The sequence below is a fragment of the Xenopus laevis genome, chromosome 7S, assembly GCF_017654675.1.
Source record: "Xenopus laevis strain J_2021 chromosome 7S, Xenopus_laevis_v10.1, whole genome shotgun sequence".
NCBI lineage: Eukaryota > Metazoa > Chordata > Amphibia > Anura > Pipidae > Xenopus > Xenopus laevis.
This window is the reverse complement of record NC_054384.1, coordinates 51,855,735-51,883,631: the sequence shown is the minus strand read 5'-3', so window position 1 is coordinate 51,883,631 and position 27,897 is coordinate 51,855,735. Positions and strand designations below refer to the sequence as shown.

The 27,897-nt window shown below is 39.1% G+C and overlaps 1 long non-coding RNA gene across 1 annotated transcript; it reads right to left on the bottom strand.

Moving 5' to 3' along the window:
• Window positions 1-802: 802 nt before the first annotated feature.
• On the bottom strand, window positions 803-18,078 carry LOC121396380. Its single transcript, XR_005963014.1, has 3 exons — window positions 17,894-18,078; window positions 2,868-2,952; window positions 803-1,052 (listed from the first exon to the last, which is right to left on the bottom strand). It is a non-coding gene; the product is annotated as an uncharacterized LOC121396380 (long non-coding RNA).
• Between the last annotated feature and the right edge of the window lie 9,819 nt (window positions 18,079-27,897).

Sequence of the window (27,897 nt, the reverse complement as noted above, 5' to 3'; positions counted from 1 at the left end):
ATAGAGGCAGGGAGACTTCAGGATATAAGTTATGAGGGGGAACTGGAGTGGTACCCGTGGGCTCAACATCTGGAGACTTTGCAACTTCGAGGTATCGTGCAATGATCTGACTTTCCTACCTTCCCAGATCTAGTCAGACCTGTCTATCTTTCTACTTTCCTTTTTCTTTTTTCTTTTTCTCTGTTTTCCTTTATACTAAACTCCTTTCATTTCCATGAGGATTCGTTTTCTCGTTATTGCAATATTCATCTTCATGATATGGTACATATATGTTGATTGAGCTAATTGAACAGTTATATTCTGTTCTGAAGCAGCTGATACTGTCGCTTGAATACTCTCTTGCATCATTGCTGTACCTGTTATCTTTATTTGGAAATGAAGGTCAATAAAAATTTCAAATTAAAAAAAAAAAAAAAGGTGGCAACCCTACCTGTAGCTCTGATATAATGATAGTTTTAGGAGGTAAAATGTTTTCAAAATGTTTTTCTTTTTGCATCATTACATGTTTTGAGGAAGGATGACTAACATATCTAACATATATGAAGGTTATATAAAATGTCTCTTTAAAAACATAGAAAATACATTAGGAACAGTAGCACCAAAAAATGAAAGCGTTATAAAGTAATTAACATATAATATACAGTTAGCATGCACTCTTAAAAGCTGTGTGTTTGCTTCAGAAACTCTACTATAGTTTATATAAACAAGCTGCTGTGTAGCCATGGGGGCAACCATTTAAGCAGGAAAAAAAGGCACAGCTTATGCCCTGTCCAATACAATGGTGTTTACTATGTTAACTGCCTTTTCTCCTTTTCTACAGCTTGAATGGCTGACCCCGTGGCTACACAGCAGCTTGTTGTGCATTAGGGATTGTTGAAGATAAGAGTGCTGTCAAAGTATTCATCAATAAAAATAATAAACCTTTGCTTTTTTGAAGAAAACAGTTAGGCTTATCTTGGTGGTTGACTCTTTTCCGCTTGTGCCCCTTCCTGTGTGCAACTTTCCCTGTTATGTCCACAGTAATTGCATTTACAAGTTTTTGCTGGTGATGCCTATAAGTCAAAATAAAGTGTTAATAAATTAAAGGAAAGACTAATTCACAGGGGTTATTGTAAAATTTTCTTATTTTAGTACACTGCACATGTGCAAGGGATCTCAGCCAATAGATGGTGGTGCAATAGCTTCTTACGGCAATATCACAAATAATGTTTCACCTCTCCTGTGGGCAATAGTGTTCAGAACCCCTTTAATCCATTAGAAGTAGCCTCCTGCAAACTCTATATGCAGTGATCCGGCTTAATTGTGGGAAAATTCTTCTGGATTTAAAAGTATTATTGAACGTAAACTTGTTATTTATAGGGCTCCAAAATACAAGGATGATTTTTGATTGAATTCTGGTTTATTTGATTTAAACTAAGCTGAATGAATGCATGTTTATGTCAAAACAATCCTATTGACTTTTTTAATGCTTAAAGGGGGAACTATTGTGAAAATCAAATTGTTCAAATGGGTAGATAAATTGCTAATAATATTCTCAGATACATATGTTTAACAGAAATGCTTAAAATATGATTATAAATAAAAGAAATTATTTTACAGACAGTTAGGATCCTTTCCATATTGCACCATGTTTTCAACCCCCACTGTATCTGCAATCAGGGGAACTTATAGACAGATGGGTGCAGGACCACAGTCATATCATTTCTAAAGCATGAATGTATATATGGAGCCAGGTCTGGACTGAGAATCAAAATAAGCCCTGGTATTTCAGGCCCAAACAGCCCCCCACCAGCCCATTAAATAGTGTGTGTCTATGGCATCTTACAGCAGTCCCTCTGGCATTTGCAGAACCCACAGATTGCCAGTCCGACCTGTATGGAGCCTACTTTGTTATTCACTGGTCTACTTTAGTCTATGTTTACCTTTTGATTTTCACTTTCTAATTTTCCTTTAATAGATTTATTTACCCTTCTATCAATTTTTGTGCTCTGATTTCTTGCTCACATTTCTCCTTTCCTCTTCTGTTCTCTTCGTATTCCATTTCTCTTCTGGTATCACACTTTATATCCATCCATTTCTACCCTATTTTTATCCTTCCTTGCATTGTTTAATTTATTCCTCTTTACCTTTCCCCCCAGCACATCATACCCCTCCCCCAAAAGGAATATGTCCAGGCATATGAAGTCAGCATTGACAATACAGTGGCTACACAGGCTCCTATGAGTGGCACTTGTTGCACACTTGCAACTCTGCATTAAGACATGCATGTATTGGCTGTGCAGGAAGTTTAAATGCAAACTGCAAGTCTCAATGCAGAGTAGCAAGGGTACAGCGTGTGCCACTTATAGGAGCCTGTGAAGTGACTGAATTACTGATGCCACACGCCTGGAGATATATAAACAATGTTGACTGAACAATTCAAGAGGCAAGCCTGTCTTAAAGGAAAACTAAACCCACAAACCCACAAATGTATAACAGCTCATTTGCAAATAAGTAGTTTGTGCCATTGGATAATCCTAAATAAAAACATTTTCTGACTGCCATAAGCCACATCATAATCAAAGCCAACATTCACAAACAACTGCAATCCTATGCAGTTTAAATGACAAACATATGCCCTCATGCTCTGAGACCAGGAGTGCAGAAAATCATATAATCTGCAGGTTTCTATGTGTTCAATAACTGAACTGCCATGTGACATTTTTAAAGGAGTAGAGATCAATTAAAAACTTTAGCAGAACAAAAAATTTTCTTAACTATCTAAGCTTGATGATACATGTTTCATGCAGATAGTCTCTTGCAAATTCAAACAGCCTGAGATGCATAACCGTGATTGGGTTAAAACAACCAGTAGACAGTAATACAACCTCTGTTTGCTCATCTGATTTTTCCATATTTTGCAGTGGCAGTGAAAAAGGCAGATAAATAGCCTCTGAACTGGTTAGATGTGATCTGTCGAGAGTTAAAAAAACAAAAAACCATAGATTGAGTTAAGTTTATTTGATGAATATTTTTTACTTTTACCACTAATACATTTGTATCGTTTTTCTTTTTCAAAATAATATATCCAGGGCATAGTAAGACATAACAAACAGATAACTGTAGGCAAAAATAATTAATTTAGGGAGTGGGGAGGCGCTTTCATGACTGTACTGCCCAGTGTAATAATGATACCTACTAGTTAGCAGGAATAAAAGCTGCATTTTAATAATTGTATGTTGTCAAATTCTCATTTCTATTTGGAATGATAGGGAAAAGTAAAAATATTACTGCAGCATACACAATAAATTAAAATCGTTATGGACTTCTGAAGTTCTAGCAGAATGTACCCCCACAGTGAGGACTGATATGGCTTATGGCCTGTGACCACTTACTATTTGATTAAAATTAGTTGGAATGGGCAATGTGCTGCCTATGCTGCACACAGTTAAGCTGGTAAGCTTGGAGGAGCCTTGTAGTGCTGGTTGCTTCCAGCTAGGGCACTAACAGAAAAGCGTTTGTATGCCTCCCCCAACCAGAGCTTGTTGTGATTCCACCAGGTAGCCCAGTTTCCACTTATATTCCAAAGATCAGGGCTGGGTCAAGTCACTGGCGCCGCAAGGCAAATCTCTCTTATCACCCTGCCCCAACGTGCATGTGAGCGGATGCTCCCACAGTGATGTGTGGTGAGTGGGCAAGGGAAGAGTGATGCATCGGAGAGGTAGGGGGCAAAAATCCTCTCCTGGAGGGGTTATGGACTAGGGGCAGCTAAGCATGTACGTGCATGGCACCCCTCACCTTTGCACCCTAGACACGTGCTTCTACTGCCTACCCCTGGTTCTGTTCCTGCCAAAGACACATGGAAAGGTTAATTAGTTCCTGATAAAAATTACTATAGTTTGTGTGTGTGGATGTGATTTTGACCTTAGGCTGAGATGGCCGACGGGATTATGTAATGGGCAAACCATGGGTGGATTCTGTATGTATTGGGGTGGAAAAAGGGTAAGTCTGATTTAGGGCTGGTATCGATCAGGGCTTAAGTGGGTTACAATGAAATTATATTACAAATTACAATGGACTTGCTGGTAAATTTGCAATACCGTTGCCGTATTGGCAGGTGTTTTCCTTGCTAGTGAAATACAGGCCGGGTGGCAACCCTGTAGAATTCAATACAGCCAAGAAAGATTGCTATCCCATATGTATTGCAAATAAAATTAAAAACCATTCCCCCTGCCACTCCAATCTCTGATATATTTGCATATCTGATATATGTTTGCACCTCCACAAGTATTCATCATAATAGATAAGAGGCACATTAACTCTCCAGTACCCTGCTTTTCCACCTATTATCCATCTATAAAAGCTGTGCCCACCACTAATTTTTAAAACCATTAGGCGGGGGTGCAATGAGGCTGTGACCACAAAATACACATAGACAAATACAAGTGGTCCTCTGCACTCAACCCATTATCAATATATTTAAGGCAGAGACATTTTGTGCATACTGCTACTGAAAAATGCCGTACCGTATTAAACAACACAGGGATTGTTTGTCCATATATTGCAATATATTTAAGCTGGACAACTACGTCAAAGAGTAGCAGTGACCAGCTCCATGTTAAAGCACCCACCCTTCCCAGCTAAAGTGGACAAACAACCCCTGTGTTGTTTAAAGGGTAAGGCATTTTTCAGTAGCAGAGCCCAGAGCCCACGCATGTGCAGAGTGAGGGAAAGTTTCAGGAGCCTTAAAGGGGTTTTCACCTTCAAAACTTTTTTTCAGTTCAGTTGGTTTCAGACTATTTTCCAGAAATAAAGACTTTTTCAAATTACTTTCATTTTTCACACCTCTGAAATGGGGGGGGGGGTGCCGACTCTTTAACTGTTCTAAACTGATACATTTAGTTGATACATGTATCTTTGTCCCTGCTGAGCAAAAACCCTGATTCTTATTAATGGCAGCTGTTAGAATTGATTCAATAGTTGCTAATATTCCATATTCCACAGATACTGCTATGGCAGACGGCAGTTCCATAATTCCGAGCTTTCCGGAAAATGGAAACCAATAATTAAACAGTAACTTGCAAAAGGCTATTTTCAATACAGCTGGGACAATGTGTAAATTTAGATATATGTAATTGCAAACTGTACAAAGACAACATATTTCAAATGTTGAAACAGCGATATTTTATTTCCAAAAGACTGGAAAAGTTGTGTAATGCTTAAAGGAGAAGGATAGGTACCAAAGCAGTTTATTGCCAATAGATTAGCCACAATAGTGCAAGCTATAACACTAGTTTTTCTGCGGAATGGTTTACCATACCTGAGTAAAGGCTCTAGACTCTCTCTCTGTTTGTTTAGGTTAGCTGCTGCCATATTCACTTGGTGTGACATCACTTCCTGCCTAAGTTTCCCTGCTAAGTCATAGCTCTGGGCTCAGATTACAGCAGAGAGGGGAGGAGGTAGTGGGAGAGGAGCAAACTGAGCATGCTCAAGCCCTGCCCTGGAGGTTTAAGCTGAAAACAGGAAGTCTGATACAGAAGCCCATGTGTACACAATAGAAAGAAATGAACGCTGTGTTTCTTTTGACAGAGGGCTCAGGGCAGCATTACATTGAGGGTTTACTGGTGTATTTATATAGACCTTTCTGATAAAACTTACTTAATTTTAGCCTTTCCTTCTCCTTTAAAAAAAGAAAAAGCACAGAGTGGAAGTCTTATCAACTGACAACAGATCAGTAACCTGATTGTGTACAAAAAGAGCAGGTCCCAGAGAGGTTAGGTCTCTCAGAAGAAAAGATGGGGGTGGGTAGGTACACAACTCTGAGAAACACTATGCAGGCAAATATTGAAACAATGTAAGAATACTGTCCCTCAACATAAAATTGCAAAGAATTTTATTATCTACACTACATAATATCATTACATCATTCAAAGAATCTGGAAAAATATTGCATGTATGTGTGGGACAAGGCTGCAAGCCAATATTACATGGCCCTGAAATCACTACATGGGCTCAGAAATAATTCCCAAAACCAAAACCAGTGAAACACAGTTCTTCGCTGCATCCACAAATGCGAGTTAATTACCATACAAAGAAGAAATCATATATATATATCTATATATATATATATATCTATATCTATATATATATATATATATATATATATATATATATATATATATATATATATATATATATATATATATATATACACTGTTCCAATGACAGTATAGGGAAAGGTCCCTGAGTGGACCGAAACGTCAAGTTGGCTCTAACTGCATATATTTAAATATAATATTTTCACTGAAACCCCTGGAGTTGCTGGTCATTGGAACAGTGTATGTATATTTTTTACTGTGCACCCAGGTAATTGATAAGAAACAGTGTGCCACCCAGATGAACATGGAGATATACACACATGATCCAGAAACACTACTGCTTTGTCAGGTCCCAAGCTCATTTAAGATGGTCTGGTGTGAAATAATAAACTGTCCTGTGAACTTACAAATCAAAGTTTGATATTTTTGGAAATCATGTATGCAGCAACATCTGAGCTAAAGGGGAGGAGGACCCTATGGTTAGTTATTAGCACAAAGTTCAAAGTTCATGTATTTTGTGGTCACACCCTCATTGCACCCCCGCCTAATGGTTTTAAAAAATAGAGGTGAGCACAACTTTCCCTTGTTTGTTATAGTTATACAGGAGCAGTGACCAGCTCCATGTTGTAGCTCCCACCCTTCCCAGCTATAGTCAGGTGATCCCACTGGTGTCTAATAAAAGGGCAGCCAAGTTTGGGAGTTTTACTTTGAAAGCATCTAGTAAGTTGCAGGTAAAACTTAGTCCCTTTGTAAAATGTATAATTAAGCAATTGAATTCTTGATGAATCAGATGAAAATTAAGCGTAGGACTGGCCAGATATGGGATGACTTTGACGTAGTTGGCCAGCTTAAATATATTGCAATGTATGGACAAACAATCCCTGTGTTGTTTAAAGGGTAAGGCATTTTTTAGTAGCAGTATGCACAAAATGTCTCTGTCTTAAATATATTGATAATGGGTTGAGTGCAGAGGACCTCTTGTAGTTGACTATATGTATTTTGTGGTCACACCCTCATTGCACCCCCGCCTAATGGTTTTAAAAAATAGTGGTGAGCACAACTTTCCCTTGTTTGTTATAGTTATACAGGAGCAGTGACCAGCTCCATGTTGTAGCTCCCACCCTTCCCAGCTATAGTCAGGTGATCCCACTGGTGTCTAATAAAAGGGCAGCCAAGTTTGGGAGTTTTACTTTGAAAGCATCTAGTAAGTTGCAGGTAAAACTTAGTTCCTTTGTAAAATGTATAATTAAGCAATTGAATTCTTGATGAATCAGATGAAAATTAAGCGTAGGACTGGCCAAATATGGGATGACTTTGACGTAGTTGGCCACCTTAAATATTTTGCAATATATGGACAAACAATCCCTGTGTTGTTTAAAGGGTAAGGCATTTTTTAGTAGCAGTATGCACAAAATGTCTCTGTCTTAAATATATTGATAATGGGTTGAGTGCAGAGGACCTCTTGTAGTTGACTATATATATATATATATATATATATATATATATATATATATATATGTAGAAAAACGCTTGCACTCAAATCCAGTCTTGGAGATATTGTGGGTGCTCGGTCAAAGCTTCAGCATACAATCATTCGATAAGGACCCGCACTCCAATGTTTCGTGAAAAAAGTTTTTTTATTTTAACTTGTGCATCCAACGTTTCGGCCCATGTCTGGGCCTTTATCAAGGATAAAATACAAGTGTTAGTGAGTGCATTTTTATACACATGGCCCTACCCAAACAGGGCGCTTAATCATGACGTCATACATGTGCGACAAATCTCATTAGAATAATTGGTTCAGTGAACATAAAAGATTAAAATGTGACATGTAGTTAGCATTCTCACCACAAGATGCCACCACCGAGTGGAATATGTGTGCATTCATAAAACAATCCATATAGCTGAGATTCCTTCCATGTATACCCTGCAAAAACATACAAAGTATATATTGTGATGTTGACTATTGCGATAGATACACAATAAAGGCATAATATCTTAAACACTGTGTCATTTTTTTACTGACTACAAAAACGATACATTCAAAACTTTGTTGCCTATTTATTAAAGTATCCTATGTTCGCTCATCGTGAAAGCAAGGATGTTAGAAGTTTCAATTCAGAAAGCAGCTCAACACCAGTTGGCCATTTAACCCTTTTGGTGCCACACAGTCAAGTTCGTAGGTCCAGTAGGCTTCCCTCTGGAGTAAAGCCTTATCAAAATCACCTCCCCTTGCTCTTTCTGGAACATGCTCTATCGGCATGCAACGGAACGCTGCAGGGCTATGCTTAGCCTCTGCCCAGTGCTTCGCCACTAGTTGTTGCGATATATCTTGTTTCTTGCCCTTACTTTTGTCCTCCCTGTCAGGATCCAATGCTGCCCTTATACTGGCTCGATGCATCCCAATCCTCTCTTTTAGTTGACGTATCGTCTTCCCACAATACAGGAGACCACACGGGCACTTAATGATATAAATTACCATTGTGGTGGTACACGTCATGCGATGTTTAATAGCGTATTTTTTACCAGTATGGGGGTGGGTGAAACTAGAACCCAAAATCAGACTGCTGCACATTATGCAACCGGTACATTTGAACACACCTGGTCGTGGTGTTAAGAAATGCTGCCGCTGATACTCGGTGTATTTGGATACCGGATCCGCAGAGCTCAAATTCTCTTTTAGACTCCGGCCTCTTTTGTAGCTGAATTTAGGTCTCGTGGGGAGCTTTTTGGTAAGTCCCCCATCACTTTGTACCAGGGGCCAATGCTTCAGTACACACTTACGTCTATAGTCAGCTGCTACATCATACTGACTAACATAATACATATCATCAGTGTGTTTTTTATTATTGGACTTCCCATCCGTTTTCTCAAGAAGCATTTCCTCCCTGTCGAGTTCTAGGGCCCATTGCATTGTATCATAAACCAATTTGTCAGGGTATCCTCTTGCTAGGAATTTTTTTGACATCTCCATCAGATCTTCTTTTCTTTTTTGCCAATCACTATCGATACGAACTACCCTTAGCATCTGGGACTTTGGTAAGGAGTCCAGGAGGTGCCTCGGGTGATTACTGTGGTAATGCAACACAGTATTTCTATCTGTGGGCTTCACAAAGATACATGAATTTAACCTGTTTTCATCTTTGTATATTTTAACATCGAGAAATTCGATATTGTCTCTATGGTATTTCAGGGTAAATCTGACTGGACTATTCTCATTATTAAGTCTTGCGACAAAATTTTCCAAGCTCTCAGCCGTACCTAACCATAGAAAAAAGACATCATCGATGTAGCGCCGGTAAAAGGCGCCAAACTGTCTGAATATCGGGTCACTCAATATCTTTTCTTGTTCATACACAAACATATAAGCATTTGCATACATTGGAGCCACTTTTGAACCCATCGCTGTCCCAGTACGTTGTAAATAAAACTGTTTTTCAAACTTAAAGTAATTTTTGAACAAAATAAACCTCAATAGGGACAGCGTGAATTCAATTGGTGGGCCTGTATACAACTGATTGTCAGTAATCAATCGCCTCACAGCCTCTATACCTGCTTCGTGTGGGATGCAGGTATAGAGACTCTGAACATCCATAGTAACCAAGATCATGTCAGATACCGGTAAATCTATACTCCGCAAAAGTTTAAGAAAATCGTTAGTGTCTCTGAGATAACTCCCAATTTCTTGTACACATGGCTGTAGCAGTGTGTCTACAAATTCGGCAATGCCCTCATTCAGGGACCCATTTGACGAGATTATAGGTCTCCCTGGTGGCTTAGACAAACTTTTATGTATTTTGGGCAGAGTGTACATTACCGGTCTGACAGGGTGTTTAGGCAAAAAATAGTTGAACATTTCCTTGGTCACCCACCCATTGGTTAATGCCGTGCTCAAAATGTCATTCAGCTCATTATGAAATTTGTCCGTGGGATCAAAAGTCAATTTGCCATAGTTGGTCTCATCCTCCAATTGTGTAAGTATCTCTTGTCTGTAATAGCTGTAATCAAGGACGACGACCACCCCTCCCTTATCAGCTTTCTTGATAATTATTGAATTATTGTTCTTAAGAGACCGTATGGCTTCTCTTTCCACTGCTGACAAATTGCCACGCCATTTACTTTTTTTCTTATACCAGGTGGCCATATCGGTATCAAGCATCCGATTAAAGGTCTTTATCGAGGGGTTAATGCTAATGGGGTCATAGCTGCTCTTTAACTTGAATCTATCGTGGACAAAGTCAATATCGTTGTCAGCCCCCCCAGAAGTAGCTTCCAATGTGCCAATAGAGCCTTCAGTGGTACACCCTTTACTAGTTCCAAAGCGCTCTTTCAAGCGCAATTGCCTGGTAAATTTAAAATTATCGACAATTGAATGAAAAGGAATGTCACTCACCGAAGGCACGAATCCCAGACCCTTCTGCAGCAGCATCGTTTCCGCTGGATTCAGACTGTAGGCCGACAGGTTGAAGATCAGATTTTCTTCTTCGGCTTTGCCTGTTGCCCCTGTGACCGCGTCTTGACGGATCCGCCTCCTCCTGCTCCTGCGGGTGGCCTTCCTGGGTCTCTGCTGGCGTGTGGGCGATCGCCTAAAAAAGCCGCTTGCAGCCGTGGGGATTCAGTGGCACTCACTTCCCCTTCGCTATCCGATGCACCACTCGCAGATCTGTATCCCGGGGACCTCCGATCGCGCCACTCCGGTCTTCTCCTCCTCGGATTCGCCGCGCCTCCCTGCTGCCACCGGTAAATTGAGGCCTCTTTATAATCTTGAATGACTTTAAGGCGCTTAGAGTTTTTAAACGCCAATAGATCCGCCTTGTACTTGCCGATCTGCTCCTCTAGCCGCACTACCCAATCGGTTTCACGGTCTGTTTGCAGGATTATCTTGTTTGCTGACTCGAAGCTGGCCAGATCCGTTTTCACTACCTTGAGTTCGCGCCCGACCTCTTCAATAACCAGCAGCATGAGGTCCAGGGAGCAGCGGTCGAGTATCTGACACCATCTTTTGCCAAATTCAGGATTCGTTCGTCCCAGGGTAGGTGTATTGTTAATCCTAAAACCCCTGGGGATTCTTTTCTCTCTATAATAATCTGAGAGGGACACTCCGTGTAGATGTAATTCGATTTCTTTTTTCTTCAAGCGCAAAAGCTCGTGATAGATCTCTTTTGCGCCCAATTTGCCAAAAGTCTCTTCATAAGATTCTGGGAACAAAATATTTTCTATGTCCACAGCAGTAAAGTTTTCACGATGTAAAGTAGCAGAGTTTTGGCTGCCGCCATCCATATTCAATAAAGTCAAAGAGGTAAAAAATGCTGGGGTGCAGGGCGTAAAGTTCAGGGAATATTCTTCACCTTGTTACATATGTAGAAAAACGCTTGCACTCAAATCCAGTCTTGGAGATATTGTGGGTGCTCGGTCAAAGCTTCAGCATACAATCATTCGATAAGGACCCGCACTCCAATGTTTCGTGAAAAAAGTTTTTTTATTTTAACTTGTGCATCCAACGTTTCGGCCCATGTCTGGGCCTTTATCAAGGATAAAATACAAGTGTTAGTGAGTGCATTTTTATACACATGGCCCTACCCAAACAGGGCGCTTAATCATGACGTCATACATGTGCGACAAACGTTGGATGCACAAGTTAAAATAAAAAAACTTTTTTCACGAAACATTGGAGTGCGGGTCCTTATCGAATGATTGTATGCTGAAGCTTTGACCGAGCACCCACAATATCTCCAAGACTGGATTTGAGTGCAAGCGTTTTTCTACATATGTAACAAGGTGAAGAATATTCCCTGAACTTTACGCCCTGCACCCCAGCATTTTTTACCTCTTTGACTTTATTGAATATGGATGGCGGCAGCCAAAACTCTGCTACTTTACATCGTGAAAACTTTACTGCTGTGGACATAGAAAATATTTTGTTCCCAGAATCTTATGAAGAGACTTTTGGCAAATTGGGCGCAAAAGAGATCTATCACGAGCTTTTGCGCTTGAAGAAAAAAGAAATCGAATTACATCTACACGGAGTGTCCCTCTCAGATTATTATAGAGAGAAAAGAATCCCCAGGGGTTTTAGGATTAACAATACACCTACCCTGGGACGAACGAATCCTGAATTTGGCAAAAGATGGTGTCAGATACTCGACCGCTGCTCCCTGGACCTCATGCTGCTGGTTATTGAAGAGGTCGGGCGCGAACTCAAGGTAGTGAAAACGGATCTGGCCAGCTTCGAGTCAGCAAACAAGATAATCCTGCAAACAGACCGTGAAACCGATTGGGTAGTGCGGCTAGAGGAGCAGATCGGCAAGTACAAGGCGGATCTATTGGCGTTTAAAAACTCTAAGCGCCTTAAAGTCATTCAAGATTATAAAGAGGCCTCAATTTACCGGTGGCAGCAGGGAGGCGCGGCGAATCCGAGGAGGAGAAGACCGGAGTGGCGCGATCGGAGGTCCCCGGGATACAGATCTGCGAGTGGTGCATCGGATAGCGAAGGGGAAGTGAGTGCCACTGAATCCCCACGGCTGCAAGCGGCTTTTTTAGGCGATCGCCCACACGCCAGCAGAGACCCAGGAAGGCCACCCGCAGGAGCAGGAGGAGGCGGATCCGTCAAGACGCGGTCACAGGGGCAACAGGCAAAGCCGAAGAAGAAAATCTGATCTTCAACCTGTCGGCCTACAGTCTGAATCCAGCGGAAACTATGCTGCTGCAGAAGGGTCTGGGATTCGTGCCTTCGGTGAGTGACATTCCTTTTCATTCAATTGTCGATAATTTTAAATTTACCAGGCAATTGCGCTTGAAAGAGCGCTTTGGAACTAGTAAAGGGTGTACCACTGAAGGCTCTATTGGCACATTGGAAGCTACTTCTGGGGGGGCTGACAACGATATTGACTTTGTCCACGATAGATTCAAGTTAAAGAGCAGCTATGACCCCATTAGCATTAACCCGTCGATAAAGACCTTTAATCGGATGCTTGATACCGATATGGCCACCTGGTATAAGAAAAAAAGTAAATGGCGTGGCAATTTGTCAGCAGTGGAAAGAGAAGCCATACGGTCTCTTAAGAACAATAATTCAATAATTATCAAGAAAGCTGATAAGGGAGGGGTGGTCGTCGTCCTTGATTACAGCTATTACAGACAAGAGATACTTACACAATTGGAGGATGAGACCAACTATGGCAAATTGACTTTTGATCCCACGGACAAATTTCATAATGAGCTGAATGACATTTTGAGCACGGCATTAACCAATGGGTGGGTGACCAAGGAAATGTTCAACTATTTTTTGCCTAAACACCCTGTCAGACCGGTAATGTACACTCTGCCCAAAATACATAAAAGTTTGTCTAAGCCACCAGGGAGACCTATAATCTCGTCAAATGGGTCCCTGAATGAGGGCATTGCCGAATTTGTAGACACACTGCTACAGCCATGTGTACAAGAAATTGGGAGTTATCTCAGAGACACTAACGATTTTCTTAAACTTTTGCGGAGTATAGATTTACCGGTATCTGACATGATCTTGGTTACTATGGATGTTCAGAGTCTCTATACCTGCATCCCACACGAAGCAGGTATAGAGGCTGTGAGGCGATTGATTACTGACAATCAGTTGTATACAGGCCCACCAATTGAATTCACGCTGTCCCTATTGAGGTTTATTTTGTTCAAAAATTACTTTAAGTTTGAAAAACAGTTTTATTTACAACGTACTGGGACAGCGATGGGTTCAAAAGTGGCTCCAATGTATGCAAATGCTTATATGTTTGTGTATGAACAAGAAAAGATATTGAGTGACCCGATATTCAGACAGTTTGGCGCCTTTTACCGGCGCTACATCGATGATGTCTTTTTTCTATGGTTAGGTACGGCTGAGAGCTTGGAAAATTTTGTCGCAAGACTTAATAATGAGAATAGTCCAGTCAGATTTACCCTGAAATACCATAGAGACAATATCGAATTTCTCGATGTTAAAATATACAAAGATGAAAACAGGTTAAATTCATGTATCTTTGTGAAGCCCACAGATAGAAATACTGTGTTGCATTACCACAGTAATCACCCGAGGCACCTCCTGGACTCCTTACCAAAGTCCCAGATGCTAAGGGTAGTTCGTATCGATAGTGATTGGCAAAAAAGAAAAGAAGATCTGATGGAGATGTCAAAAAAATTCCTAGCAAGAGGATACCCTGACAAATTGGTTTATGATACAATGCAATGGGCCCTAGAACTCGACAGGGAGGAAATGCTTCTTGAGAAAACGGATGGGAAGTCCAATAATAAAAAACACACTGATGATATGTATTATGTTAGTCAGTATGATGTAGCAGCTGACTATAGACGTAAGTGTGTACTGAAGCATTGGCCCCTGGTACAAAGTGATGGGGGACTTACCAAAAAGCTCCCCACGAGACCTAAATTCAGCTACAAAAGAGGCCGGAGTCTAAAAGAGAATTTGAGCTCTGCGGATCCGGTATCCAAATACACCGAGTATCAGCGGCAGCATTTCTTAACACCACGACCAGGTGTGTTCAAATGTACCGGTTGCATAATGTGCAGCAGTCTGATTTTGGGTTCTAGTTTCACCCACCCCCATACTGGTAAAAAATACGCTATTAAACATCGCATGACGTGTACCACCACAATGGTAATTTATATCATTAAGTGCCCGTGTGGTCTCCTGTATTGTGGGAAGACGATACGTCAACTAAAAGAGAGGATTGGGATGCATCGAGCCAGTATAAGGGCAGCATTGGATCCTGACAGGGAGGACAAAAGTAAGGGCAAGAAACAAGATATATCGCAACAACTAGTGGCGAAGCACTGGGCAGAGGCTAAGCATAGCCCTGCAGCGTTCCGTTGCATGCCGATAGAGCATGTTCCAGAAAGAGCAAGGGGAGGTGATTTTGATAAGGCTTTACTCCAGAGGGAAGCCTACTGGACCTACGAACTTGACTGTGTGGCACCAAAAGGGTTAAATGGCCAACTGGTGTTGAGCTGCTTTCTGAATTGAAACTTCTAACATCCTTGCTTTCACGATGAGCGAACATAGGATACTTTAATAAATAGGCAACAAAGTTTTGAATGTATCGTTTTTGTAGTCAGTAAAAAAAATGACACAGTGTTTAAGATATTATGCCTTTATTGTGTATCTATCGCAATAGTCAACATCACAATATATACTTTGTATGTTTTTGCAGGGTATACATGGAAGGAATCTCAGCTATATGGATTGTTTTATGAATGCACACATATTCCACTCGGTGGTGGCATCTTGTGGTGAGAATGCTAACTACATGTCACATTTTAATCTTTTATGTTCACTGAACCAATTATTCTAATGAGATTTGTCGCACATGTATGACGTCATGATTAAGCGCCCTGTTTGGGTAGGGCCATGTGTATAAAAATGCACTCACTAACACTTGTATTTTATCCTTGATAAAGGCCCAGACATGGGCCGAAACGTTGGATGCACAAGTTAAAATAAAAAAACTTTTTTCACGAAACATTGGAGTGCGGGTCCTTATCGAATGATTATATATATATATATATATATATACACATATATATTCACACACCCATACACGGGCAAAAAATATGCAGTGAGACAAAGGATGACCTGCGAAACCCCCATGGTGGTGTACATAATTAAGTGCCCATGTGGGTTACTTTATTGTGGTAAAACAATTAGACCATTGAAGGAAAGAATAGCTATGCACAGGTCGAGTGTAAGGGCAGCATTAGACCCAAACAGAGCCAAAAACAGAAGTGAGGGGAAGCAAGACATAGCCCAGCAGTCGGTCGCCAAGCATTGGGCTGAGGCCAAACATGATGCATCTTCTTTTAGGTGTATGCCTATAGAACAAGTCAAAGCACATCCGAGGGGAGGCAACATAGAAAAGTTGCTGTTAAAAAGAGAAGCGTTTTGGATTTACGAACTAAATTGTATGATCCCCTACGGTATGAATGGGCAAGTAAACCTAAGTTGCTTCTTAAACTAAAAAGATGAATATGGTATAAAAGTTAGCAAACAAATAACTTTCTTGTTTCTCAGTAGTTGTTACAGTGTATAATCTGAATGTTATTTTAACAGTTGCTATTTTGTATTTGTTTTTTAGGATTGGTTACAAACGGGATGTTATGGACACTGTAACTTGAATTTTTTAGAAAAAGCACACTGGTGACATCTTGTGGATGTTTTAATGCATTGCGAGTTTAAACCTTTTAATCACGATATGGACACAATTTCATCAAAAAAGTATTTAATATTTATTCACTTATTTATATTTTTATTGAAAAACATTTAAACACAAATGTACAAATGTTTGATAGATGAATGGTAAAATTGTTGCGGTCACGTTTTTTTTACAAAGAATTACCTGCTATTGGTCAGGTGAAATTTAACTGAACACATGATTTGCATTGAAGTGGTAATCACCAGAGAACACTGATTGGTTTAGAATTAAGCACTATGTTATTTATTGTGAGGTTTTTGGTGTTTGTATTATCCTTGAAAAAGGTCCCAATCGGGACCGAAACGTCAGGCACAGACACAATAAAGAAATTGGCTTTTACTACAGGGAGTGCTGGTCTCTGAATAATTGGTATAGATAGATATATATATATATATATATATATATATATATATATATATATATATATATATATACACATGATCCAGAAACACTACTGCTTTGTCAGGTCCCAAGCTCATTTAAGATGGTCTGGTGTGAAATAATAAACTGTCCTGTGAACTTACAAATCAAAGTTTGATATTTTTGGAAATCATGTATGCAGCAACATCTGAGCTAAAGGGGAGGAGGACCCTCTGGTTAGTTATTAGCACAAAGTTCAAAAGCCAGCATTTGTGATAAGGGGTGCATTAGTGCACAAAGGCATTGATAGTTTGCACATCTGAGAAGGCACCATTATGAACAATGCAACACAGTGGGAAACATGACCTTGTCCCATTGTTAAGAACAAAAAAGTTTTAACTTTTGATACGTTGTCTTTGTACTATTTGCAATCAAATATAAGGTTTGCATTGTTTGCAAATTTCAATTTTACACAGTGTCCCAACTTTTTTGGAAAGAATTTTTTCTACTTTGAATAAACTCTCATTTTTAAAATTTGTGAATGTTTGCTTATTTATTAAAAATCATGAAAAATAACTTGAATACCTTGAATTTGTACTCTATTTATAATCTTCAATGGGTCGAAAAATTTGAAAACTTTGCATGGAAAAAAACGTTTACGTTTGCCATAGACAACTATACCAACAGTTTTATATATATATATATATATATATATATATATATATATATATATATATATATATATATATATATATATATATATACAGATCCGCAATGGTGCACTCCACAATGAGATAGGTACTCGCCTAGGTGCTGGTAACGAAATTGTATACAGACCGCACTCACAGGACTTTCGCAAGAGAATAAGCCCCCATGGGCTGTGACATTTATTCCTCAACGTTTCGGCTAGTACACTCTAGCCGTCCTCAGGAGATAAAACATAACACACAGTGAGGTCCTAAATAACATACAAAGATTGGCGCCAAAATTAGTGTCATGACGTCATCAAGGTGCGCCCCCCAGCTTGGGGAGATAAACAAATAAACCACGTGTATAGTGAGCAAGAAAAATAAAACCATCAAGGCAGATTATATCCATAGTGATCGTGCTTAGTGTGATCGTTCCTTAGTGCCACATAACAAGTAAATACTTTGTTCTGTGAGAAGTATATTAAGCCTATTAGTGGTGTGAGTGACAATAGGCAAAAGTAGTACTTACACCTGGAAGACGATCGCAAACCCCTTGCGTTCCAACCTTGTCACTGTATGCCTATCACGGCATCCCCAACGCTATAGAGGCTGGTGATAAACCTGTAGTCTCAATGCATGCCAAAACCCCGCTGTCATTCTGCTGCCGGAGCGCATCAAAGCCCCTCTCCTGCTGCGGGAGCTTAGGCCCCTCCTCCTCTCGCCTGATAGGAGGAGGATTCACACACCCTCCAAACTCCTCTGATCAGGGAACCAGTCACTCGTGTACTCTAGTGCCAAACCCCAACCAATCGTTAGGGCTTGGAGCTCTGAGCCACATTTGTGTGTGCCGAGTGTCGATGCATTAACCCTCTAGTGCCTTCACAGTATTCAGGAGTTGGGTGAGATCAATTGCCAGTGCTCAACCATCAAACAGTGAAATTACCTGCTTTCATAACGGGGTATAGATCCAGCTGGGATTGGTCATTATCCATAGCCTTCACAGGGTCACCAGCTGAGCGAAGGGGCATGCTAGCCAAGGCAAAATAGTGGAAGGGGTCGCTCACGTCATCCCAGGGAAGGAAAATCCTAAGGAGTAGAAGAGCACAGATATACAACTGGTAAAAAGTGTCAAAGTCACCGTATCGTCTATACATGTATGTTAGTAAGTGACTATATCAATCATCAGCAACATGTTTAAAGTTCTAGAGCAAAAAAATAATATGAATCACAAAAAGAAGAAGACAGAGAGAGAGAGAAGACAAAAATCCAGAGTCCAGATCCTTCGATACGACCCATATGGTCATAAAAATTGTCCCAAAAAAACCAGGTAAGTAACCCACCCTCCGATGAAGTTCACCAGATTCGTTTAATAGAAAGGAGACATCGGTAAGGTCTCATTGAGTCCCTTAGGGGCCAGAGTGTCTAGTTTGTATATCCACATCGACTCTTTCTGGATCAATAATAACCCCCTATTACCACCCCTTTGGAGGGCAGGGACATGATCAATGATCATGTGTCTAAACTGGGGGAGAGAATGGCGACACTGTAGCCAATGTTTGGCGACCGGTTGGTCGGCTTTTCCAGTGTTTAATGCCAGTCTAATGGCACTACGGTGATTGTTCATCCTTTCCCTGTAGGAAGTGGATGCCTTTCCCACATAATGCAGTCCACATGGACACCATGCCAAGTACACAACATGATCCGTGGTACAGGTAACCCTATGCCGGATGGTGAAATTGGCACCCGTTCGAGGGTGCTTGAAAGTTGTGCCCTGTGTCATGCCTCCACATGTTAGGCACCCTGCACATTTGAAGCAGCCCTTTTTGAGGGGTCTGTCCAACCACGTGTTCCTCGACCCACTCCCAGATGACAAGTTCTTCACCACAAGTAGGTCTCCTAAGTTTCTGCCCCTCCTATATGCCACCATGGGTCTATCCTTCCCATAGAACGGTAAACCTGGATCCGATTTTATGATTTCCCATCTGTTATGTAAGGCTTCCTTAACTTGGGGGCTGACCGTGGTCCAATCCGTGGTGAAGATGAGGTCTGGTTCAGGCCGAGATGTATCCTTCTGCGTCTGGAGCAACCCCTCTTGGGTCATTTTCCTTGCTCTACTCAGTTGTTCCATGACCATTCCAGTGGAATAACCCCTAGCGATGAACTGGTCGAACAAAGTTACCAGTTGTGTTTCCGCAAGCTTGGGGTCCGAATTGTTACGGATTACCCTCAGGAACTGGGAGTAGAGGACCCCTCGGGACATGTGTCTGGGATGGTGCGAGTGTGCCTCAATTAGACTGTTTCTATCGGTGGACTTTTTGAATAAAGTGCTCCCCACCTTCCCTCCCTGTACCGTCAGGGTCAGGTCCAAATAAAGAACACATTTTTGATGTGACGTGTTATATTTAACTATGTATACTTGAACGTATTCTTTATATTTCTGTATCTGCCCTGTAACATGGATTATCTAACACATAGATCATTGTATTTGTACAAAGCCAGTAGCCCATTGGATGATACATGGCAATTGTAACATATGTTTGTGATTGGTTTTATTGAGGGGAGGGACTATATGAGCTAGTATTTAAGGAATAGTGAAAGAGAGACTAGTTGGATTCTGCCTATGACTAAGTGCTGGGTAAGCATGAAACGCGTTAGGCGTTAGAGGGTATACTATTGATGCTTTTTAACAATTGATGTGAATAAAATATATTTTTTTACTAATTAGCATGCCTTGGAGAAAAATTCTTTGTATTTGCAAATTCTACCTCTGTTTGGTCACTAGAGGTCTCCAGGTATGCGTCTTCATAGTATTTACTGAGTCTGCTCCCAATTTGATCTTTATAGTTTACTATTAGTGACCATTTATTGGCAGCAGTACTTTACAATCATTCTTGATAGTAAAGCGGTGTTTATATTTGAATGGTGTTATTTGAACTTTTTTTGACTTATCCGCTTCTTTACATGCTGAGTGGCATTCTGGCTGGAACTGGACGCAGTGGTTTTTGATAAAAGTGATGGGATTCTATTTTTGAAATTATATTACAGGAGTATATAATTTTATGTAACACATATTTTTCTTTATAATATAAAAAAAAAACAAAAAAAACAAAAAAAACAAAAAAAAACAAAAAAACCCTGTCACTTGTTTTCTATTGTTTTGGTGTGGGTCATGGAAGAATTTTTGGATTGTACCACGCGGGTGGATAAAGCAAATCGTACATTTTGTACCAGCACAATTACCTCACAGGATGGCCTGAATTTAATTAAAATGTTTAGAGATCTTGAACGGCTCTCCATAAAAGAACTTTACACGTGGTGGGATATAGCTTCTTTAGAAAAATATGTTGATAGCCAAATGATACCACGTGGTTTAAGAATTAAAAAATTTCCCTCGTTTGTGGAAAGAGATGAGGTATTTGTTGCAAGCTGGAACAAAATATTGTCGGATTGCTCATTTAAGTTAATGGAACTCATGATTGAGTATAAGAGTAAAGCACATGAACAAATTAAATTGGATTTGAGAAAGATGGAAAAGGATCTAGAGTCGTTTAAAGGTCATGCACAATATATTGATACATATGAGAATACTAAGAAAAAGGTTAACAAAATTGAATTAGACATCATGGAGAATAAGAAAAATTAATTCAATAGAGATACAACAGACTATGGTAGAGACCAGGTGTATTCTGCCTATGACTAAGTGCTGGGTAAGCATGAAACGCGTTAGGCGTTAGAGGGTATACTATTGATGCTTTTTAACAATTGATGTGAATAAAATATATTTTTTTACTAATTAGCATGCCTTGGAGAAAAATTCTTTGTATTTGCAAATTCTACCTCTGTTTGGTCACTAGAGGTCTCCAGGTATGCGTCTTCATAGTATTTACTAAGTCAGCTCCCAATTTGATCTTTATAGTTTACTATTAGTGACCATTTATTGGCAGCAGTACTTTACAATCATTCTTGATAGTAAAGCGGTGTTTATATTTGAATGGTACAAAAACAAGGTGATCCTTTCAAAAGTGAATTTAACCCACGGCGGAGGCAGAGGTCTGACCTAAGTCAGAGATTTAAATTAATTCTATAAGCGAAAGAAAAAAAGAACCCCAATTGCCTCCCACTCGTACCGCAGTTCCTCAGATATTACACTACTTATAAAGTATTTTGTGATTGCGTGAGGGCAATCACTGAACGTTAAAAAATACTAATGTGCTTGGTTTGCACAAATTACAATTATATTAAAGTGCCAGTGCTATAAGAATTAATTCAGTTAAATGTACTTAGACTTAAAGGTTGATAGATACTCAATACAATTAATACTTTACACAAATAAATAATTAACCTTTTAATCCAGTGTATTATCCAATACCTTATATTTTCACCCACAATCAATCCAACCAGGAATTAATGAGAATAAAAATACTAAAGTGCTTTAAGTGCTAATAGGTTTATTGTAAGGTCGCAATTACTAAAATTTCATAATTGCTTACAAATTAATTAGTTGTAAAGTGCTAAAAAGTGGCAAGTAATTAATGATCAATAATAAATAGTGTAGTTGATATAAAGAGGACCGCAGTTAATGGGATAAATAATTTAAAAACACACAAATTGCTCAGGTTAAAAGGTTTCAAGTAGGAAATAGAAAATTGGAGAGGGTGGAGCTGTCCCAAAAGCTGCTACCTAAATTGTTTTCTATCCCTGGGACACCACAAAGATAAGGAGGCAGAATACCCGGGACTTGTGGTCTTGTGTTATTAACTAAATCCTGTTCTGTAAGAGAGCTAAATAAGCCTAAAAAAACCACGAATCCACGGGCTCTTGTGAGCTTTAGCAACAGAGAAAGGAGATACCCGAGCACTAATTAGAAATAGATTTCTTTTCCCACCCCTTCTATTCCGTTTCCCAAAGACTGAAATTATTCTAAAAGTTATAAGTTAAAAGGATTCCAAACGCCGACGCGCGTTTCGCAGTGATAGCTTTATCAAGGCGTAATGAGAGCGTACCTCCAGCGTCGGGTTTAAATCACTTCCTTACGATGCGTCACTATAGGAAATATCGCAAGACTTAAACCCTATTCGCAAAGGCCAGTGTATCTATCGTGAGGATTAGCTACAATGTATTGTCATGGATACCATGTAGCGTATATGTAACGTTTAATGCACAGAATCATAAACTTATTGCAACTATTTAACTTGTATAACGCGAATCACAGATATCACTGCCAGCATTCTTAATGACTCAGGAGGACTGTTCTTATTATATGAACCTATTATTATTAACCTATTGGCTTCCGATGAATTAAATCAATTAATGTACATATATATAAACTGTGATTATTTTAAAATATCATATTTATTAAGTATCAATTAAAACTGCATATTTTATAAAATATATTTATATATCATCAGAGCATCAGTTAAAAATAAACATGTTTCTTGGTTTCTAATAATTAAATGGATTATAAAATTGATTAAATAAATGATGTGAATAAATTATTTTCATTTATTCCTGTAGGGGATACTGTATTCATTCTGAAGATCCAAAAGCTCTCCCTTTTTAACAGAGCTTGTTCCAGGTTTCCTTTAAGTATTCCCAATTCGACTTTCTCCAATGCCCAGAACTTCATAGTAGAAGGATCCTTGTTATGTAGTTTTTTAAAATGTTGAGCCACGGTGGAAATTGTTTTATCACTTTTGTTTTCGTTACCAGCGGTTCTAATTGTACTGCAATGCTGCTGCATTCTTGTTTTCAGCATTTGAGTGGTCATTCCTATGTATCGTTTGTTACACGGACATTCTATGCAGTATATTACGCCTTGGGTTCGGCAATTTATATAGTAGTTGACATTATGAATAGTGCCGAAACGATCCTCGAAGTTGGTGATTTTAGACATCTTACTGCACATGTTGCAATTGCCACAGGGGAAGCACCCACAGTTTTTCTGCCTCTTATTTCGTGATATTTGGAAATGACTCCTGGTCAATAAGTCCCTCAAATTCGGACTTCTCTTGTAGCATATTGATGCACGTTTCTGTAATAATGTTCCAAGAGTATCGTCTTCCAACAGTATAGGCCAATGTTTGTTCAAAATAGTTTGTATCTGTGGGCTATCAGCATTGTACGTGGTTATGAATCGAACCGGATTGTTAGATTGTGGTATTTTATCTTTTGTTATTAATAAATTATTTCTATCTGTAACCAATGCTCTGTGGTATGCTTTTTTGACTATCTTGCCACAATAACCCCTCTGTTTGAGTCTGGTTTTCAATTCAGTAGCCTGTTCTTTAAAATATTCTATTGTAGAACAGTTACGTTTGAGTCTTAAAAATTCACCAGTAGGAATCGATTTTTTTACAGAGTGAGGATGAAAGCTAGAGAAGTTTAGGAGTGAATTAGTAGCCGTGGCTTTTCTAAAATTCTTAGTCACCAAATTCCCTTCCTGTGTGACTTCTATCTGTAAATCCAAAAAAGAGACTGATTTCTCAGAAAGTTCCATGGTTAGTCTGATGTTACGATCATTAGCATTCAGTAAGGTGACAAATTCTATGGCCTCCTCCTTGGTACCATCCCATATCACTAGTATATCATCGATATACCTAATCCATTTTAATATTTTGGATTGGTATAGTGGATTGATGTTCTTCACGATAGTTTGTTCCCAATGCCCCAAAAAAAGATTAGCATATGAGGGAGCACATGATGTTCCCATGGCTGTCCCTTGTGTTTGAAGATAAAACTTATTATTGAATGTGAAGTAGTTATAGTTCAACACAAACTTCATAAGTTTGCAAAGGAATTCTATCGTGGATTCATCCTCCCCCAGGTACTTGGTTAAGAAAAATCTCAGTGCCTCTATTCCCAGGTCATGTCTGATCGATGTATATAGAGATTCCACATCCATAGTCAAAAGTAGCACAGATTTGTTATTCGTTAACTTCTCTATCTGGGACAGAACATCTAAAGTGTCCCTAGCATATGACTCTAGATTCTCTACCATAGGTCGTATTCTCAGGTCTAGGTATTGGCTGGCCTTTTCAGTAAGATTTCCATTTCCCGAAACGATGGGTCTTCCTGGAGGGTTGGATATGTCCTTGTGGATCTTAGGGAGAAGGTATAGTGTGGCTATCCTCGGACTCTCTACTGTGAGAAATACTTTTTCTTTTTTGGATATTAAGTTATCTCTAAAGGCTTGTTGTAAAATCGTATCATAGTTTGTTTTAAAACTGACCGAAGGGTCCCCCAATATTTCTTTATAGCTAGTGGAAGACAGTTGTTTCTCTGCTTCTTTTAAATACATGTCATTCGGCCACAGTACAATATTCCCACCTTTATCAGACGGTTTGATCTGTACATCATTCCACCCTTTCATATCTTTGATTGCTTTATATTCATCTCCTGATGTGTTATTCTCATAGATATGAGGTTGTAAATTGAGGATATCCTTGATAACCATATTGAGAAATATGCCTACATTAGGGCATATATTGGATGCTGGGGTGAATACAGATTTATTTTTTAATTTTGCTTTCCAATCATCAAGTGGAAGAACAAGATTATCATCTCCTATGTCCTCCGCCTGATTTTCCTGGAGTAATTCTTCCAGATCTTGTAACACTTTTAGATCCAAATCTGTAAACCCCTCTACTTCCTCACTTGAATCTCTCCCAAAGTATTTCTTCAAAAGTAATTTTCTAGCAAATAGATTGAGATCCTTAATAGTCTCAAAAATATCCAATTCGAAGCTAGGTGAGAATGATAAACCTTTACTTAATATATTTATATGTGCTGGTGTCAGAATATGATTGGACAAATTGATAACAGTTAATGATTGCTCTTCTTTTGATAACTCCTGGTGGTTGAGTAATTTATTTTCGATTTCTCCCTCAGTTGGTTTTTTCCTTTCCCCCACGCTTGTTCTTTTATGGGGTAGTTCGTGGTTTGAGAGGTGTCTAGTAAGTTCCTCCCCTGTCCTAAAAAAATAGGATATTGGGAAGTATTGGGCCCCCCCTGGGGTTTGGGGCCTAAAAGGGAATTATCTGGACCCCTCAGATTGGTCCCAGGTGTATGGGAGATAGGGACAGGTTGGGACCCTATTTCAGGGATATTATCAGCATGGGTTATTTCCCTTCTTGGCCGTGGGGTTATTCTTTTAGTATAGTGATTCTTATTTCTATGCGTCCATCTATATACTGAATTAGACGAATAATCTTTGATGTCTCTGGATAATTTTGTTTTTTTAGTGTCCAATAGCGATGTTTCGAACTGTTGTGTACCTTTCATTATGGAATCATATTTGGGTAACAATTCTACCTGGTTAGCCATTTTATCTATCTTATTATGTAATTCTTGAATCTGCCCTTCTACTGTGGCCAGCTTATGTTCCTCCTCTTTGATTAGGAGGTCCATTAATTTAAATGAGCATTCATTAAGTATGGCTTCCCAATTATCCTTAAACTCCAAACCAGGTGCCTCAAAGGTAACTGTTCTACAATAGAATATTTTAAAGAACAGGCTACTGAATTGAAAACCAGACTCAAACAGAGGGGTTATTCTGGCAAGATAGTCAAAAAAGCATACCACAGAGCATTGGTTACATATAGAAATAATTTATTAATAACAAAAGATAAAATACCGCAATCTAACAATCCGGTTCGATCCATAACCACGTACAATGCTGATAGCCCACAGATACAAACTATTTTGAACAAACATTGGCCTATACTGTTGGAAGACGATACTCTTGGAACATTATTACAGAAACGTGCATCAATATGCTACAAGAGAAGTCCGAATTTGAGGGACTTATTGACCAGGAGTCATTTCCAAATATCACGAAATAAGAGGCAGAAAAACTGTGGGTGCTTCCCCTGTGGCAATTGCAACATGTGCAGTAAGATGTCTAAAATCACCAACTTCGAGGATCGTTTCGGCACTATTCATAATGTCAACTACTATATAAATTGCCGAACCCAAGGCGTAATATACTGCATAGAATGTCCGTGTAACAAACGATACATAGGAATGACCACTCAAATGCTGAAAACAAGAATGCAGCAGCATTGCAGTACAATTAGAACCGCTGGTAACGAAAACAAAAGTGATAAAACAATTTCCACCGTGGCTCAACATTTTAAAAAAAACTACATAACAAGGATCCCTCTACTATGAAGTTCTGGGCATTGGAGAAAGTCGAATTGGGAATACGTAAAGGAAACCTGGAACAAGCTCTGTTAAAAAGGGAGAGCTTTTGGATCTTCAGAATGAATACAGTATCCCCTACAGGAATAAATGAAAATAATTTATTCACATCATTTATTTAATCAATTTTATAATCCATTTAATTATTAGAAACCAAGAAACATGTTTATTTTTAACTGATGCTCTGATGATATATAAATATATTTTATAAAATATGCAGTTTTAATTGATACTTAATAAATATGATATTTTAAAATAATCACAGTTTATATATATGTACATTAATTGATTTAATTCATCGGAAGCCAATAGGTTAATAATAATAGGTTCATATAATAAGAACAGTCCTCCTGAGTCATTAAGAATGCTGGCAGTGATATCTGTGATTCGCGTTATACAAGTTAAATAGTTGCAATAAGTTTATGATTCTGTGCATTAAACGTTACATATACGCTACATGGTATCCATGACAATACATTGTAGCTAATCCTCACGATAGATACACTGGCCTTTGCGAATAGGGTTTAAGTCTCGCGATATTTCCTATAGTGACGCATCGTAAGGAAGTGATTTAAACCCGACGCTGGAGGTACGCTCTCATTACGCCTTGATAAAGCTATAACTGCGAAACGCGCGTCGGCGTTTGGAATCCTTTTAACTTATAACTTTTAGAATAATTTCAGTCTTTGGGAAACGGAATAGAAGGGGTGGGAAAAGAAATCTATTTCTAATTAGTGCTCGGGTATCTCCTTTCTCTGTTGCTAAAGCTCACAAGAGCCCGTGGATTCGTGGTTTTTTTAGGCTTATTTAGCTCTCTTACAGAACAGGATTTAGTTAATAACACAAGACCACAAGTCCCGGGTATTCTGCCTCCTTATATTTGTGGTGTCCCAGGGATAGAAAACAATTTAGGTAGCAGCTTTTGGGACAGCTCCACCCTCTCCAATTTTCTATTTCCTACTTGAAACCTTTTAACCTGAGCAATTTGTGTGTTTTTAAATTATTTATCCCATTAACTGCGGTCCTCTTTATATCAACTACACTATTTATTATTGATCATTAATTACTTGCCACTTTTTAGCACTTTACAACTAATTAATTTGTAAGCAATTATGAAATTTTAGTAATTGCGACCTTACAATAAACCTATTAGCACTTAAAGCACTTTAGTATTTTTATTCTCATTAATTCCTGGTTGGATTGATTGTGGGTGAAAATATAAGGTATTGGATAATACACTGGATTAAAAGGTTAATTATTTATTTGTGTAAAGTATTAATTGTATTGAGTATCTATCAACCTTTAAGTCTAAGTACATTTAACTGAATTAATTCT